The following is a 19,631-nucleotide window of genomic DNA, read 5'->3' on the forward strand; positions in this document are numbered from 1 at the left end:
CTTCTCTATGTTTTTAAACACATTCTTGTGGGTTTGCCCAAATCTGTGCCAAATTACCTGCAATAATTTGTGGTTATGAAACTCTCTAGTCTCTGATGTGGAAAGTGCATTGTTCTTTGGGATTCTGCTGGCATTTTTCTTTTCCACAGGATAAGACATTTCTGATCTTTAACAATAGTGCTTTGTATACAGGGTCTCTGGGGTGAGCCAAGTGGACATCAAATTTGCCACAGGTGGGTCCTGTCCTAAAGAAGCAAGAAAACAACCCCTAATTTCCTTTTTTACACACAGATGTAATGTTTCTTTTTCTTTTCTTCCTTTTTTTTAACAGACACGTGCATACTGCATAAGTTCAAGATGCTGACACTGTTGTACAAAGCCCTATAAGGTTAGAACCAGGACACCTAAAAATTGTCTCAACCCTTACATACCCAAACAATCACAGCACTCTGCAGGAGAGGGCTTCCTGCAGATACCATCTCATCAGGAAGCCTGGTACATTTGGTGTAGGAATAAGGCCTTTATTGTGGCATCACCTACTCTTTGGAATTCCCTTCCATTACATATCAGGAAGTCACTGTCTCTGTTGCTTTTGGGAGGCCTATTGAAGACCTGCCTTTTTCAACAAGTCTTTAAGTGGAGATTCTGATCCCAGTCTGTATCTGTAATGGATATGAAATTGTTTTGATATATGTTAATCATTTTGGGGAGTTTCAGGGCAAGTGATTCATAAATGTATGGTCATAGACATGTATAAAATTGCTTCCTGGGAAATTTTGCTAGTTCTATCTAAATTCTTTGAACATGAAGTCCTGGCTCTTGCAGCAAACCTCTCCACGCTACAGACGCCCCCTAGTAGCTCACCTCCAACAATGATTACTAGCCAGAGTCTGAGGCAGTAAGCCTCTGAATGCCTCTGGGAAGAGTCCTCTTGCTCATGTCCTGCTGGTGGACTTTGGTTTGTTTACTTGCTTGCTTAGGTATTTCATATATTTAATTGTTGTAAACCGCCCAGAGAGCTTCGGCTATGGAGCGGTATATAAATGTAATAAACAACAACAACAATAATCTCCTTCATGTTTCAAAGAAAACCTCTAAGAGGTTTACAACATCCTGAATATATCACAAACAGGCAGTAGCGTAGTGGCAAATTCAGACGTTCAGGGTCTCTCGCAGCCATACCTCTTTCTAAGATTATTTAACCTTCTAAAGTTAAAGAATAATCTGGCCAGGTTTGAATTCTGCTTTCTGCTTCTCTGTTGCTGTCACCATTTGACTGTCCTTTCTCACTGTCAGAGTAACTGCTTGAAATACTGAATTCACATTTATCTACACATTTATCGCTTGCTGCAACCAAACCGCTTGATGATGTGGAAGGGGTACTGTAATCTGGATTCACTGACTTTTATTCTGCAGTTACAGAATTCTCACTCTCCACAACTTGGCTTTTTGAAGTAGGAACTAATAGGTACTCCTTTCACTCTGATTGGTTCCAATCAGCAGGAAACAGCAAGGAAGCAAGTTAGAAGACTCTTCTCAGTGGCTTACACACTCCCCTTTAATTCTGATTGGCTCATAGGATGCTGGAGACATAGTGACTCTGCTGGGACCTGGCTGTCAAAAAAGTAAGGGGTCTAAGACCCCTCCAAGACCCTGGATGACTACAGCCCTGCAAACAGGAGTCAAATTTAAAAAATCCACATTTTAGAGCAGTACAAATTACAAGTTGATAAGATATCCTCTTAACCCTCCATATAAGCTGAAGCAACCAACATATGGGAACCATAAACATTACTAGCAGATCCAAACTACAGAAATACAGCAGAGGCAACCAGCCCCACCCACCCAATATTCAAGCATCTATTTAAAGATAGCAGCAGCACTCTCATTTCTGCTGCTGCCTCCCCACCTTAAACTCACACTAAAAGGTGAGGCACAATGATACATATGTCACACACAATTACACAATGACAATCTGTTCCACACACATACTCTTAAAGACATGAACAACAACAAAAGGGAATATTCCTTTTCCCTTGGTGTACCCATAGCTGCACTGCTGATAGGTTGATGGGTTAAGAAGGTCTCCAATCATCTCCTCTGGGCCCTGCCCAGGTGTGTTGCTGCCCAGCTGGTGGGCATCTAGTTGGCCACTGCAACAACAGGATGCTGGACTAGGTGGGCCTTTGGTCTGATCCAGCAGAGCTCTCCTTATGTGAAATAACAGAATAAATGTACATAAATGGGATGATTGCCTTTTCCTTATCATTGGGTAACCATCACCATTATCCTTCCTCTGGGGTTAGGCAGAAAGGCTTCCAGAGTAGTAGAGGGTCTAAATTCCAGGTAGGACTGTGCACAGGCATCTCTCAGTTTAGAAAGACTGGTGCAGTGAGCAGTTTTTGGATGACAACTGGGAGCCTTTGGTACAGCAGGAACTGGCTGGGGCATTACTTGTCAATTTAACCCAAACTGCACCTTTTGCTTGGATTCTGGGAGGAAGGAATGTTGCTACTTATACATTCAAAAGAATCTGGCATGTCAAAAATGAGTGGATCTGTGCAAGGCCTATATGCCACTGTGTCACAGACTGGACTTTTCCCAGATGGGAGTGCGTTGGCAGCGATGCCTGCCTGAACTTGGTAGATTTGGTAAATTTGGCAGGACTCCCAATCACTTGGAGAGATGAGGATATGTTTATGTACGAGTAGGCTCATTTCTCCCTTTCAAAGAAATCCACATTCGTTAGTGATAGAGCCTGCCACCATGATGACAGTCCTACCCCATGCACACTCGGTCTGATCTGAAAAGTTATGCTTTCTTTTGATGGACTGAACCTCAGCAGTAGAGCATCTGATGTCCCAGGTTCAATCCCTGGCATGTCCAGGTTGGGCTGGAAATGTCCACTCTCGAAACCCCTGGAGAGCTGCTGCCAATCAGTTTGGACAATACTGAAGTAGGTAGACCAGTGGTCTGCCTCAGGGTAGAGGCCCCTCCAGACATCCTTTTTATTGGACATTCATGATGATTTGTGCTCATAACGTTACTGGGGTGGTCACACGCAATCCCACTTTCAATACTGTTTGCACCTGCAAAAGTATTGGGGTGCTTACACCACTTCATTTCCAAACAATGCATATCCAATAACTTTTTACTGAAATCCCATAACTTTTTATACCACAAATGTTCTACTTTAGTTTTGACCCATGTTTGTAGTGCTACAGCCCCTTCAGACAATAATAATGTGGTAGCATTGGGAGAAGCATCACAGAACAAACTGAAGCAGAATAAACCCACCCCTGATGCACTATTATTATGTCAAGAATAGGTTGCAGAATACACCCACAATAAAACAACAGTCTAGCGCTGCTCTAAGTTATGCAATTTTTAATTCAACAATAGATCTTCTATTTTGTGTCTCAATGGAGCAAGATTGGATATTCAAATGAAAATGCTGGTCTACATTCTGGGGGGGAACCTCATTGGTAGGAAATAGGCATTGTGTAGAGACATAGAATTGTTATGACAATAGTATTTCACTGAGTTTCCATGATCCATTCAACCCTTGTCCTCAACATGTGTAAATTAAGTCAGTGTGTGTAATACTGGAAAAGACAAGAATAGTTAAGAACACAAGAACAGCCTACTGGATCAGGCCAATGGTCCATCTAGTCCAGTATCCTGTTCTCACAGTGGCCAAACTGATGCCTATGGGAAACCCACAAGCAGGACCTGAGCACGCTCCCCTCCTGCGGTTTCCAGCAACTGGAACACGCAAAAAGAGTAAAAGTAAATTGCTCTTTTTACTCATGAGGACTGGAGTTTTTATTTTTGTTTTTTAAAAAAATTGTCTTGCAGTTGCAACATCTGTGCTCTTTTGAATGAAAGATGGTGTGAAAGTTACCAATGTAACACAACCAAATCCTTCCATTCCTCTAAATTCAATTTAATTCTAAAATTGCTTCAAATTAGAAAAATTGCTACAAGAGATTCTGTTGTTGATTTTTCATACTCCGGTGTCAATCACATCAGCGTTTGCTTCAGAATACACAACCCACCATTCAACACTTGACAAAATTAACTGGCAAAACACTGCTATTATGTCAAATCCTTTAAAAAAAATTACCCATAGGAAGTTTCAATTTTACCTGAGTGAATACTATTCTTATATACTTGTCATTCCTTTGGCCAAACAACCTTTATACAGTCAGCAAATTAAGATGTAAACGAAGAAGGCCATAAGGATCTCTCCAGGTATTCCTTTTTCACAAACAATATACAATGCTTAATTTCCTACCAGGAAATTATAGCCTCTGCTGAGATTTCAAAATCTGATTAGTTTCAGAGGCTTGGGGTTTTTAAAAACCTGTAATTCAAAATAAAGATATAAACATTACAACCATTCCCCTGCCCCCAAGTCTAAAGAAACCTGCTTAGTAGAGTCCCTTGGGAGGAAAAGAATGGGGACCCTCAAGATTCTTACTGATAAGGTATGAATAACATTCTCATAAAGCCCAAAGATTGCCCAGATAGACACATTTAAAATAATTACAGTGATTAAATAGAGTTGCAAGCAGCTATAGCTCCAGGCAGCACCACTGAAGCCTAAAGAGAAAACAACTTGGGCATATGTTTGTGATTTATGTTATTACACATGCTTGTACAAGCAGCGCACCATTCACTGGCAAAGAGCCATCTCTGACTTTGCTATACTTGTGGTTTACACTTTGTAACTCACTGCATTGGCTTGAAAAGCCAGCTTCATTCTAAAATGAAGGTTTCCTCTTAAAAACACAGTTTTCAAAATTAGTATTTTCTTCAATGACATTTGGGTCATTATTCTTCCCAGGAATTATGAATGAAACAAACCCAATCTGTGCCTCCTTTTTCCTTTGTATGTTTCATTTTCTTTCAATTGTATTTTTCCACTCTTATTTCCTTATTTTTTACATTATTGAATTATATGTTTTTGATCAAATTTTTTAAAAAAATATATTTGAGGCTTTAAGGGTAGTATTCAGGGACTGAAAGCATAGCCTGAAATATTTTTCCCCTTTTGAATTTTACTTCTTTAGCCCCCCTCCCTTTTAATATCACTCCAATTGAATTGTTCACTGTATTTTAAGTTTTTAAAAATCTATTTTAATGTTTTACTGTGATTTATTTACTGTGCACGATGGCATTGTGAGCCGCCCTGAGTGCCCCACTGGGGGGTAGAAGGGCAGGACAGACATATTTTTAACAAATAAATAAAAATAAATATCCAGCTAACATCTTGTCAGTACAGGGATTCTGTGTGTACACTGGGACTTCCCCCCTCCTACCCTCATGCCCCCCATCTGCTCTGGAAGGCTGCGGGAACCCCTGAAACAGATTGAGGGGTCACATGGGGGAGGAAAGGGGAAAAACTCCTTTTCTGCAAGTGGAAATCCTTGTGCTGATAGGACCATGACTTAGCGCAATGCTGGATACAGCCCATAGTCCCCCCAAAAACATTTTTGGAAGGAAAAAATAAAATGAGAGCAGAAATAATGTATTTGTCTCCTACCTTTTAGTAGGATGTGTCATGTGCCCCATGGAGAACTCATGGCAAAGCAAGCAGCAGGAGAAGGAGGAGGACAGGGATCCTGGGAGGGACCTTGCAGGACTTCAGTAGTCCGGTCACTGACAACCCCATCCCAGATTTTTACCTTTATCAATGAGAGGTGACTAAGGATGGGATGCTTGTTTTTTCTGTCCACTAAACCTCTCTCAAGCACTCTGCAACCTCCCTGGCTGCCTGCACTTCCTGATGCAAAAAAGCCCTATGGCAGGCATTTCCTCATGATGCCTTCTCCTGGGTTTTGATTGAAGTGTGGGCTCCCAGGAAGGCTGCACAGCAGAGATGATTTGCAGAATGACACTCACAAATATCCCTTGGCCACAGGGCTGGCGCCAGGCATGCCGGGGCCCATGGGCACCAGCCTGCCTTGGGCCCTGGCACACACACACATGCACGCCCCACCTACCTGCCTCTCCTGTCTTTTGTGATTGTGCGTGCACAGCATGAAGGGCTGCCATTAACCAAGATGGCAGCCAAGGTTTCCCTAAGGGGCTGAAGCCTCTGCCACCATCTTGGTTGATGGCACGCATGCATGCTACATGCACACATCCCTGCCATAAACCAAGATGGTGGAAAGGGCACCACTGCTTGCAATGGGTCAATAAACTTAAGAAACAGAAGGGGTGGGAGTAGCTGCTTGTCCCCATGTAACCCTCCTGCACCCCTAAACATGTTTTCCTGCTCCCTGAAATAATGACTGAAAATGCCTCCCCACATTCCAGCTGCTAAAGTAGGCTGTGAAAGCCAGGAGGCATTTTTGGCTCAATTTAAAATAAAATGTATCTTTTAGCCAAACGTGCATCTGCACTTAAAACTGAGGATGGGAAATAGTTATTTGGGTAGCAGTCTACAGAGACAGCATCCCTATAGACCGTCTTGAAATAGCAGGCTGTCTTGGTAGCTCCAATGTCGTCAGAGTTTGTGGGGGCAACCCAGGAGAGGCAATCTCTGTGGCAGCCCCTAAGCTGAGGAATTCTCTTCCCAAATAGGTTTAGGAAAGCCTGTAGCTCAGTAGTAGAGTATCTGCTTTGCATGCAGAAGGTTCCAGAAGGGCAGAGCCAGGCATGCCAGGGCCCTTGGGTACCAGCTTGCCCTGGGCCCCAGCGCACATGCGCGCACACACACACATACATACCACCTACCTGTCTCTCCTGTCTTTTGCAGCTCTGTGCGCTGGGCTGCCATTAACCAAGATGGTGGCCAAGGTTTCCCTAAGGGGCTGAAGCCTCCTCCACCATCTTGGTTGATGGCACGCATACGTGCTATGTGCGTGCATCCCTGCCATTAACCAAGATGGTGGCAGGGGCATCAGCACCTTAGGGAAACCTCAGCTGCCATCTTGGTTAATGTCTGCCCTGCGAGTGCAGCCCGCGCAGCCGCAAAAGATAGGTGAGACAGGTAGTGGAGCCAGCGAACAGACAGGCAGCTGGGAAGCTCTCTGCTGCGGATTGCAGAAGGGGAGCACTACTCCTCCCCCACCCTATCAAGGGGCTCCTCAGGGCCCCCTGTGGCCCCAGGGGCCCTCAGCTAGGGCTCGACCCGGCTGCCCTTTAGCGCCAGCCCTGGTTCCAGATTCAGTTCTTGGCATCTCCAGGAAAGGCTGGGAGAGATCTCTGCCTGAAACCCTGGAGAGCATCTGCCAGTCAGTGTAGACAATACTGATCTAGATGGGTCTCTGCTCTGACTCAATATAAGACAGCTACCTATGTTTCTATGTGCATCTAGATCTCTCAGTGTGTAACTTTCATTGTGTGCTGAAGACACAGGGTCCTGCTCAGAACAGACTCACTGAAGTTAATAAACAGGACTAACTTAGGTTCATTAATTTCAGTGAGTCTACTCTAAGGAGGACTTAGTTGACTACAACCCACAGCTTTTTACCCTGACTTTTGGCAGCTCAATATGTGTGTGTGATCTGCTCTATTTTTCTGATGCAAAAATGTAACTGATTGAAAAATTGTACCATTATATTGTTGTAACCTACCCTAGGATCTTATAGCGAAGAGCAGGTAAGAAATCATTTCAATAAATAAAACACAGTATTATGGTTGCACCAAACATTTGTATAATGGCATTATCAAATAGGCAGTTTTATTTTCAGTCCCTTTTCTAGGGATAATTAGGAAAGGGACTGAAAAATAAACTGCCAATATCATCATGCCATTATATAAATCTAATTTGTACTTGGAATACTGTGTTCAATTCTAATTGCTGTACCTCAAAAGGATACTGTAAAGCTGGAAAAGATTCAGAAAACAGCAACCAAAATGATCATGGGGCTGGAAGAACTCTGCTATAAGGCTGACGTAGCACTCTGTCTTGTGGCACTGAATTTCACAGTTTAACTATGCAATGAAGACATACTTTCTTTTGTCTGTCCTGAACTTGCAACATTAAGCTTCAGTGGATGGCCCTGAGTTCTAGTACTATGAGAGAGGGACAAAATCTTTTCTCTGCCCTCTTTCTCCATGCCATGCATAATTTTATACATCTCTGTCTTATCCCCCTTTACTCCCCTTTTTCCAAACTAAGAACCCCCAAATATTGCAGCATCTCCTCATAAGGGAATTGCCCCATTATAATTTTGGTTGCCCTTTCCCGGACCTTTTCCAGTTTGACTTGTACCTTAAAAAAAAGAAATTGGGGTTCAACCAAAAGAGATGGTTTTCATGAACATTTTTGGTAACATCAAAAAAAATTGCCAGTACTTTTTAGTGATTTTGGAGGATTGTTTCAAAAGGGGTTGAAAGTTTTTACTAATACAAAGAGCAGTGCCCTCACTCTGAATTGGCTTTGTTTGCATCATTGATGCCCTGAGGACTTCAACTCAAAACAAAACAGGAGAATGTTCATGGTAGACCCAGATTAAATCCCATATTTTCTTCTGAAAAGTTTGTGCAAACAGAGCTACCCCAATACATTTTAAATTCAGTTCACATTTAAAGACAAATCTACCTAATTCATACTTTCCAAAACAATACATTATTATTTATTTATATAGCACCATCAGATGCACATGGCACTGTAATAATAATAATAATAAAATTTTATTTTTGAGTCGCCTATCTGGCCGAGTGAACGGCCACTCTAGGCGACGAACAAATTACAATAAAATACAATATAAAAGGACCATAATCAGTAATTAATAAAACACCAGTTAACAACAACAGTTAAAAGACTAACCCACCCCAGAAATCCCATAGGCCTGCCTGAACAACCAGGTCTTCAAGGTCCGGCGGGGAGGGGGCATGGCGAAGATCAAACTGGAGGGAGTTCCAGAGGGTGGGAGCCACGATCGAAAATGCCCTCTCTCTAGTTCGCACCAGCCTAGCTAGTTTAACTGGTGGGACCGAGAGAAGGTCTTGTGTGGCTGATCTTGTCAGGTGGCATAATTGGTGATGCTGGAGGCGCTCCTTCAGATAAACTGGGCCAAAACTGTATAGGGTTTTAAAGGTCAATACCAACACCTTGAATTGGGCTCGGTAAACAACTGGCAGCCAGTGTAGATCTCTTAACACTGAAGTAATGTGATCACGGCGACGGCTGTTCTTACTCAAACGTGCCGCCGCATTCTGTACCAGCTGTAGTTTCCGGACCGTTTTCAAGGGTAACCCCACATAGAGCGCATTACAGTAGTCTAAGCGGGAGGAGACCAGGGCATGTATTACCCATGGGAGCAAATGGACGGGAAGGTAGGGTTGCAGCCTTTGTATCAGATGTAATTGATACCAAGCTGCCCAGCTGACTGCCGACATCTGAGCCTCCATGGACAGCTGGCAGTCAAGAATGACCCCGAGGCTGCGGACCTGGTCTTTCAGGGGCAATCTTACCCCATCGAACATCAGGTCTATGTCTCCCAGCCTTCCCTTGTCTCCCACGAGCAACACTTCAGTCTTATCAGGGTTTAGTTTCAGCCTATTCCTTCCCATCCAACCACTTACGGATTCCAGGCACTTGGACATGGTCTCCACAGCCAACTCTGGTGAGGACTTAAAGGAGAGATAGAGCTGAGTGTCATCCGCATATTGGTGACACTGCAGCCCAAAACTCCTGATGATGGCCCCCAGCGGCTTTACATAGATGTTGAATAGCATGGGGGAGAGGATAGAACCCTGTGGTACTCCACAATTGAGAGGCCAAGGGTCTGACACCTCATCCCCCAATGCCACCCGTTGACGCCTGTCTGAGAGATAGGAACGGAGCCACTGTAAAACAGTGCCCCCTATACCCAATCCCTCCAGGCGATCTAAAAGGATACCGTGGTCAACAGTATCAAAAGCTGCTGAGAGATCCAGGAGGACAAGGAAGGTATATTCTCCCCTATCCAATGCCCTCCTCATATCATCTACCAGAGTGACCAAGGCCGTTTCAGTTCCATGTCCTGTCCTGAAGCCCGATTGGTATGGATCTAAATAATCTGCTTCCTCCAAGTGTGTCTGTAACTGTTTGGCCACCACTTGCTCAATCACCTTGCCCAAGAATGGTAGATTAGAAACTGGGCGGAAGTTATTCAACTCTTGAGGATCCAAGGAGGACTTTTTCAAGATGGGCTTTATTATGGCCTCATAAGAACATAAGAAGAGCCTGCTGGATCAGGCCAGTGGCCCATCTAGTCCAGCATCCTGTTCTCACAGTGGCCAACCAGGTGCCTGGGGGAAGCCCACAAGCAGGACCCGAGTGCAAAAACACTCTCCCCTCCTGAGGCTTCCAGCAACTGGTTTTCAGAAGCATGCTGCCTCTGACTAGGGTGGCAGAGCACAGCCATCACAGCTAGTAGCCATTGATAGCCCTGTCCTCCATGAATTTGTCTAATCTTCTTTTAAAGCCATCCAAGCTGGTGGCCATTACTGCATCTTGTGGGAGCAAATTCCATAGTTTAACTATGCGCTGAGTAAAGAAGTACTTCCTTTTGTCTGTCCTGAATCTTCCAACATTCAGCTTCTTTGAATGTCCACGAGTTCTAGTATTATGAGAGAGGGAGAAGAACTTTTCTCTATCCACTTTCTCAATGCCATGCATAATTTTATACACTTCTATCATGTCTCCTCTGACCCGCCTTTTCTCTAAACTAAAAAGCCCCAAATGCTGCAACCTTTCCTCATAAGGGAGTCGCTCCATCCCCTTGATCATTCTGGTTGCCCTCTTCTGAACCTTTTCCAACTCTAGAATATCTTTTTTGAGATGAGGTGACCAGAACTGTACACAGTATTCCAAATGCGGCCGCACCATAGATTTATACAATGGCATTATGATATCGGCTGTTTTATTTTCAATACCTTTCCTAATTATCGCTAGCATGGAATTTGCCTTTTTCACAGCTGCCGCACACTGGGTCGACATTTTCATCGTGCTGTCCACTACAACCCCGAGGTCTCTCTCCTGGTCGGTCACCGCCAGTTCAGACCCCATGAGCGTATATGTGAAATTCAGATTTTTTGCTCCAATATGCATAATTTTACACTTGTTTATATTGAATTGCATTTGCCATTTTTCTGCCCATTCACTCAGTTTGGAGAGGTCTTTTTGGAGCTCTTCGCAATCCCTTTTTGTTTTAACAACCCTGAACAATTTAGTGTCATCAGCAAACTTGGCCACTTCACTGCTCACTCCTAATTCTAGGTCATTAATGAACAAGTTGAAAAGTACAGGTCCCAATACCGATCCTTGAGAGACTCCACTTTCTACAGCCCTCCATTGGGAGAACTGTACGTTTATTCCTACTCTCTGCTTTCTGCTTCTTAACCAATTCCTTATCCACAAGAGGACCTCTCCTCTTATTCCATGACTGCTAAGCTTCCTCAGAAGCCTTTGGTGAGGTACCTTGTCAAACACTTTTTGAAAGTCTAAGTACACTATGTCCACTGGATCACCTCTATCTATATGCTTGTTGACACTCTCAAAGAATTCTAATAGGTTACTGAGACAGGACTTTCCCTTGCAGAAGCCATGCTGGCTCTGCTTCAGCAAGGCTTGTTCTTCTATGTGCTTAGTTAATCTAGCTTTAATAATACTTTCTACCAGTTTTCCAGGGACAGAAGTTAAGCTAACTGGCCTGTAATTTCCGGGATCCCCTCTGGATCCCTTTTTGAAGATTGGCGTTACATTTGCCACTTTCCAGTCCTCAGGCACGGAGGAGGACCCAAGGGACAAGTTACATATTTTAGTTAGCAGATCAACAATTTCACATTTGAGTTCTTTGAGAACTCTCAGGTGGATGCCATCCCGGCCCGGTGATTTGTCAGTTTTTATATTGTCCATTAAGCTTAGAACTTCCTCTCTCGTTACCACTATTTGTCTCAGTTCCTCAGAATCCCTTCCTGCAAGAATCCCTTCCCTTGAGGGCTAATGGCATTGCACCCTCTTCCAAGGATGTATTTACCATTGCCCGGATCCATTCGCTCAGTCTCTCTTTGCAGCTCATAATGAGCCATGAAGGGCAAGGATCCAGCAGACAGGTGGTTGGCTTCACAGTAGAGAGCACCTTGTCCACTTCCTCAGAAGGAAGAGGCTGAAACCGAACCCATCGGACCGGAATGCCACTGACCGCCTTCGGCTCGCTTCCTGTATCCATGGCGTACGGGATCGTACTCTTCAGGTGCTCGATTTTATCGGCAAAGTGTTTAGCAAATATGTCACAGGAGGCTTTAGAATGCTCCATGGGTTCCTGAGCCACTGGACCAACCAGGCTTCGGACCACTTGGAACAACCTCCTGGGACAACACTCTGCCGACGCAATAGAGGCAGCAAAGAAGTCCCTCTTTGTTGCCTTTATTGCCACCTGGTAGGCAGCTATTGCTGTTCTAACCAGTGTCCGATCACCTTCACAGCGAGATTTCCGCCACCGGCGCTCTAGTCGTCTCACCTCCTGTCTCAGACCCTGCAACCGTGGAGTGTACCAGGGTGCTATCTGAGCTCTATTCAGGGGGAGAGGACGTTTCGGAGCCACCCGGTCTACCGCCCTAGTGATCTCCCTGTTCCACTCCATCACCAGGGTTTTGACCGGGTGTCCTTCAGCAGGCTCCAAATCTCCCAGTGCATTCAGGAATCCTTTAGGATCCATCAGGCGTCTGGGGCGGACCATCCTAATAGGTCCTTGTCCCCTGCGGAGGGTGTGCGGCATTAAGAGGTTTATATTCACCAGATAGTGATCTGACCATGACACGGGGTTAGAAGAAACAGCCCCAATTTTCAGAGCACTTCCCTCCCCTCCCGAGACAAATACAAGGTCAAGAGCATGACCGGCTACATGGGTGGGCCCTATATTTACTAAGGTGCAGTTCCCAGGAAGTCATGGTTTCCATGAAATCCCGAGGGACTCCAGTGGGGACGGTCTTGGCATGCACGTTGAAGTCCCCCAAAACCAATAGGTTGGGGGAGAGCATCCGTACATCCGAGATCACCTCGAGCACCTTGGTCAGGGAGTCTGCTGTGCAGCGGGGTGGGCGGTACACAAGTAGAATCCCTAAACTGCCCTTTGGGCCCAACCTCCAGTACATGCAGTCAACAAACTTGGTCTCACGGAGAGGGGGTCTGGCGAAAACCAAGGACCCCCAATAGATGACTGCCACTCCCCCTCCCCGCCTACCAACCCTTGGCTGCTGTGCGTATCGGAAACCGGCCGGACACATGGCCTCAAGTGTAGGAGCTGAGGCCTCATCCAGCCAGGTCTCCGTAATACACACCAGGTCCGCGTTCTCATCCAGAATCATATCATGGATGATTGTTGTTTTTTGTACCACGGACCTGGCATTACACAACAGCAGTCGAAGGTTGGATGGAGTCCTGCATCCCCCAGTTATCTTCTGGTTATGGACAGGCCCGGAACAGGGAATGGATATTATGCATCTATCCCTTGTTCCCCTAAACTGGCAAGACCTGCCACGCACACCTCTCCAGGATCTGCCGCCTAGCCTTGTAATCTCATGGCTCCCCACTTCCCCCACGGTATCCCCCTCTGGTCTGCACATCCCCCACTCCCTGTCCGCCAAACAGGCAGGCCCTCACCCTTAACCACACAATTTGCCTTAAATCCAACAGGCAGTCCAGTCTCAGTTGTTTTGTTGATGATGTCCTAGCTGTTGCCCTCGTTCAACCACGTAGGGTAAGAAAAGGTGCAGGCAGAGGTGGTGGGGTGCTGTAAGTCCGCTACATCTCTTGCTCATAGATCTCAAACTCAACAGAGTTGGCAAGGCGCTGAGCTGTAGTGATGGTCCCAGGACTACGTAAAAGTGGTGTTGAACATAAAATAAAATGATAAAAACAAAAAACATGAACCAAAACACACCTGTTCTTCAAAATTCACACGTCTTCAAATTTTGCAGTGCAGTTCTCCAGCCAAGTAATGTTTGCAAAAATGTACACTCTGAGGTAAAGCGGGCAGGAAAGTGCATGCATTAGTAGAAATAACATACAAAATGCAGGGACAGGGGGAGTGTGACTCTGTTGATTCTCCTTGATCTCTCAGCTGCTTTTGATACCATCGACCATGGTATCCTTCTGGGAAGGCTCACGGAGTTGGGAGTTGGGGGTAATGCTTGGCAGTGGCTCCGCTCCTACTTGGTGGGTCATCAACAGAAGGTAGTGCTTGGGGAACACTGCTCGATACCCTGGACTCTCCATTGTGGAGTCCCACAGGGATCGGTACTGTCCCCCATGCTTTTCAACATCTATATGAAGCCGCTGGGTGCAGTCATCAGGAGTTTTGGAGTGCGTTGTCACCAGTACGCTGATGACACGCAACTCTATTTTTCCTTTTCATCTTCCTCAGGTGAGGCTGTTAACGCACTAAACCGTTGCCTGGCCGCGATAATGGATTGGATGGGAGCTAACAGACTGAAGCTTAATCCAGACAAGACTGAGACGCTGTTGGTGAGTGCCTCCTCTGCCCAGATGGTGGATATTCACCCTGTTCTGGACGGGGTTACACTCCCCTTGAAATAACAGGTTGGGAGTTCTTATCGACTCTTCCTTGTCTCTTGAGGCTCAGGTAGCCTCAGTGGCAAGGAATGCTTTCTACCATCTCCGATTGGTAGCCCAGCTACGTCCCTATCTGGACAGTGACGACCTCGCCTCAGTCGTTCATGCTCTGGTAACTTCTAGATTGGACTACTGCAATGTGCTCTACGTTGGGCTGCCCTTGAAGACAGTTCGGAAACTACAGTTAGTCCAGAATGCAGCGGCCAGATTGTTGATGCGGACAAGAAGGTCCGCTCATATTACACCCGTTCTGGCTCGTCTGCACTGGCTTCCTATTTGTTTCCGGGCTAAATTCAAAGTGCTGGTTTTGACCTATAAAGCCTTACACAGCATGGGACCGCAATACCTGGTGGAGCACCTCTCCCAATATGAAACTACCCGTACACTGCGCTCAACATCTAAGGCCCTCCTCCGAGTACCATCCCATCGAGAAGCTCGGAGGGTGGTGACTAGAAATAGGGCCTTTTCGGTTGTGGCTCCCGAACTATGGAATGGTCTCCCCGATGAGGTGCACCTGGTGCCGACGCTGCTATCTTTTCGGCGCCAGGTGAAAACCTTTTTATATTCCCAGGCATTTTAATGTGTATTATTATATGTATTGTTGTATTTTGCTACTGTTTGATTATTTTTGTTTACCTTTGTTGGTTTGATTCTATTGTTTTATTGTATTTATATATTCCTGATTGCTTTATTCTATGTACACTGCCCAGAGAGCCCTTGGGCTTAGGGCGGTATATAAATTAAATAAAATAAATTAAAAAATAAAAATAAATAAATAATATATTATATTAGAGAAAAATGGCTTTGCAGAAGTGTGTATATTAGGCAAAACTGCACACAAAAATATGTCTATTAGGAGAAATTCACACTAAAAATCTGATGAACTTTCATGAGGACTTTTTTTTTACAAAAAAGCAAATTGGTGTTGTAGAGGACTGGACTTAAGCTTGGAAAAATGGGGAACTGAGAGAAACTCAGATTCACAGATGTGCCCATCCTTAATAGTATTGAAGACTGGTCAAGTTATTTTGGCACAGAAAATCCCACAAGGACGACTGCTCCTTCCTGGCAGAAAAACATATAATAATAATGGGAAAGTCCTTCCAGGGGAGAGAGGGAGGGAGGGAGAGAGTGTATTAAGGATGCAAAGATCTGTCACTTTTGGTTTTCTCTGTTTCTTGTTTTTCCAGTCTTAAATTCACTTCTCCACAATCCTCACGAATCCTCATGAAAATTCTCCAGCATCTTGGTGCGAATTTGTCTTGATAAACACATTTTTTGTAGGCAGTTTTGACTAATGTACACATTTTTGCAAGCAATTTCTTATCATATAATCAGGTCAGTTCCGCACAACATAGGAAGCAGACCTTTACTGTTGTGGCACCGACCCTTTGTATTCCCTCCCCTGAAATATTACACAGGCACCATCTCTGTTATCTTTTCAGCACCTACAGAAGACCTTCCTCTTTCAACAAGCCTTTTAATTAGACACCTTATCCCAGTCTGTTTCTGTGTTGGAATTGCTTTTAAATATGTTTTTAAAGTTTTTTTTTTAAAATGTTTTGTTTTAATATGTTTTAAAATATGTTTTGTTTTATTATGTTTTAAAGTCTTTTGTTTTTACGATGTTTTAAAGTGCTTTTAGTGTTTTTGTTTGCCGCCCTGGGCTCCTTATGAAAGGTTGGGATATAAATGTAATAAATAAATAAATAACAATAATAAATATAATGCCTTTTGCATGCTATTTTCACCTATATTCATTCTTATGCACATTTTCCTCTAATATATGCATTCTTGTAAATATTCTTTGGTTGGCAAACTGCATTGCAAAATTCAAATACGTGCAAATTTTGTTTGGCTGTGTTTCAGTCCCCATATTGTTCCTGAACATGCAAATTTGATAGATTCAGCTTGAAATGGGAACCGAATCAAATTTCTCGCCCATCCCTTGTGTATGAATTCCCTTTCAGCTGAGGGAGTGCAATTTTAAACAGAAAACTGACAGAAGGGAAGGGTTAAGCACTCCTCTGCTACTCATTCCACACTCTTCAAATTTGCAGCATCCTGAAGCTGCTTTTCATTTAAAAAAAATATCAGGATATTACCACATGAATGTGCCATTTAATGCTTACATTCATTTGGATCATTATTCAATCCAATCCCATGAAGGTTAACTTGAAAGTGAGTCCTTCTTGGCTGCAATCATATATACACTTACTTGATTGGGAGTAAGTCCTACTGAACTCAACGGGGATTACGTTTGCGTTGTCACGTATAGGATTTCATTGTACAATAGGACTTACGTCCAAGTAAGCATGGAGTTGTTGCCATACTATGGTATATTTTTACATACCATATCTTCAATACACATATGAAGATTTTGTTCTGTATTTTTATATTTCTTTTAAACATATCCATCCTGATCTCTTTTAAACCTTTTTTGTCCACCCTGAATCCTTGGGACATAATGAGCTAAAATGATAAACACTACTGAAGGGGTGGGGGGAGTGTGCTTTATGAAATAGTTTTGTGAGCGTGGTGTGAGTTCCTTGTTTACTTAAAAGAGGAAGATTTTGGAATTTTCTTTTGATATTCTTTGCTGCTGCATACTTTTATTAATCACTCTACCAAAGCCAAACGAAACCAACAGAAAGACATTTCCCTTCCCTCCTGTCTCAAACAAGAGCAGGTGTTTGGCTCTGAGGGACTTTGTATCTTGATTGTTCTGTACTATGGTGGGGGAGGTAGAATGTCCCCTAAAGCCAAAAACTAACAAACAGCACTTAGAAAGCAGAGCGTCTCTCACACACACACACACACACACACACACAAAGAAAACTAAACTAGGTGTCCACCCTCTTGATCTGATTTATGACAACAGAGACAGAGTGGAGCAAGCCAAAATCAAGAATGACTGGGAGGTGAAAAAGGCTTAGTGAAGATTTTACCAGGCCTAGCCTTAGGGGAGTTGTCTTTTTGATAGAACTGATTGGATGGGAAACTGCAGGGCGGCAAAGAGAATCTTGACTGAGTGAAGTGTCACGTACGCAGATTCAAGGCCCAGATGACCCTCGGCCCCAGTTTTAATATATAGCAGAGATCTGGGGAAGGCAGGGTGAACACATCAGCATTCCCTCTCCCCCTAAGGTCCTATGCTGGTGGAAATTCAGGTTACTCTCACAATAGGCAGAATTATGCCTGCATTTTTACATATTTTGCAGCTTGCCAAAGTCCACATGCTATTAACATCTGTGCAATGTTTTAATGTACTCTTCAAGTGGATCATATTTCTGTTATTAAACAAATGTAAAGGATTGGTTGATGAATGCTACCAACAAATCTGCTTTGAGACTATGCGGAAGCACACCAGTTTTGGAAGGGGGGAAATATTAGACTGAGATGGAAGGATTTAGACTACACTTACAGTAAGCTCCCCTGTGATTTTAAACTTATCCATGAAGCTGTCTACTGGAGATGTGGGCTGCATTGTCATCAATATGCAGATAATACATAGCCCTCCTTTCCACCAACAAACCCCAGGGAGGCTGTGGAAATCCTGAACAGGTCTGGGTATAGATGAGGGCAAACAGGCTTAAACTGATAAAATGGAGGTGCTGTGGGTTGGAAAGCCATTCAGTCTGGGTGAAAACATATTGCTAGCTCTGGATGGGGCCACACTCCTCCTCAAGGATCAGGATCAGAATTGAGATGCTGGTAGTGGAGGCACATGAAAGTTAAAGAGGAAATCTGAAAAGATACATCCTGAACCACACACTGGTCCAAAGCTGGTCATTTCGTATAAGAATGTGCAACCATCTAATTCCTTCAGCATACTTAGCCATGTGTGATATGTCTCCATAGCCATGGATCCACAGGGTGGCCATGTGTCCTACTCAACAGAGGATACCCTTCTATGTGAAGTCATCTTCTATTCTAAGGACTGTCCAGTCCAAATCTGGTTTAAAGATAAAGAACCCTAAGAAGGGAGAGTGAGGACCTTGAAGGTACCCATCACCAGTTAGCCACACCAGGACAGCAGACTGAGCAGGCACACAGATAACCTAGTGACACTCTTCCCTGCTATTATGTATTGTATGTCTGTTTAGATAGATTTAAATTAACATATGCAGACATTATGCACATTGCAATCCTGCCCCCACCCACGCCTTCATTAAGCTCAGCTCAACTGTTTGGCTTTGGCAGATACCAAGGAGAGAAAAGAGACTGCAGCATCTTCAATTGTTAGTGTGCCTCTGAGACCTTGGTAGGAAGCTTCTGGAGAGAAACTCTGAGCAAAGTCTGGCTCAGAAGAAGTCTCACAGGACCAAGGGATTAAAGGAACCCTAGTTTGCTTCTGAATACCACTTGCTGGGAAACACAAATGGGGAAGAATGCTGGTGCTCTCAGGTTCTGCTTCCAGGCTTCCCATAGGCATCTGGTTGGCCCCTGTGAGAACAGGATGTTGACGTAGATGCCAGATCCAGCACCATTAGGGCCCTGACTACTTCCTCTTATATTCATAGTTTAAAGGATGTGAAGTATATGGCAGAGGAGAGCATGGTCTCTGAGACTAGGCTCAGAGTATTCCTTTGTGGGTGAAAGGCATACCTATAGCTGGATTAGCATGCTGTGGTCTACAACCCACACCTCATAAACGATTGGAAATTCTCCTTTATTGCCTAACTTTGAATATAGGCTAGCTGAGGATTTGAAGGGGACTCCATGCTATACCGTAAACCAGACCTTTTGGCAACTTCTGCTTTTAACTGCAGGAAATGCACTGAAATTAAAGGGCCAAAATCTGAAGATTGAGGTGGATAAAATAAGGAACATACAAAAGTCCCAAAGCCTATAAAGTTGCTGACTAGTGAAAAGAACTCTGTAAAGGAAACTAGCAAAGAATCTGAGAAGAAAGAAGTCAAAAGAGAAAACTCAATTTTTTAAAAAAACTGCCCCTCTTTTTTCTTGTACTTTTAAATACAAAGAACTGTATTCTGACCATATGGGCGCTATTCAACTAACTTTTTGGGCTAGGGCTAGAGTTAGCACTAGT

This window comes from Rhineura floridana, chromosome 4, assembly GCF_030035675.1.
Source record: "Rhineura floridana isolate rRhiFlo1 chromosome 4, rRhiFlo1.hap2, whole genome shotgun sequence".
In the NCBI taxonomy this organism is placed as follows: Eukaryota; Metazoa; Chordata; class Lepidosauria; order Squamata; family Rhineuridae; genus Rhineura; species Rhineura floridana.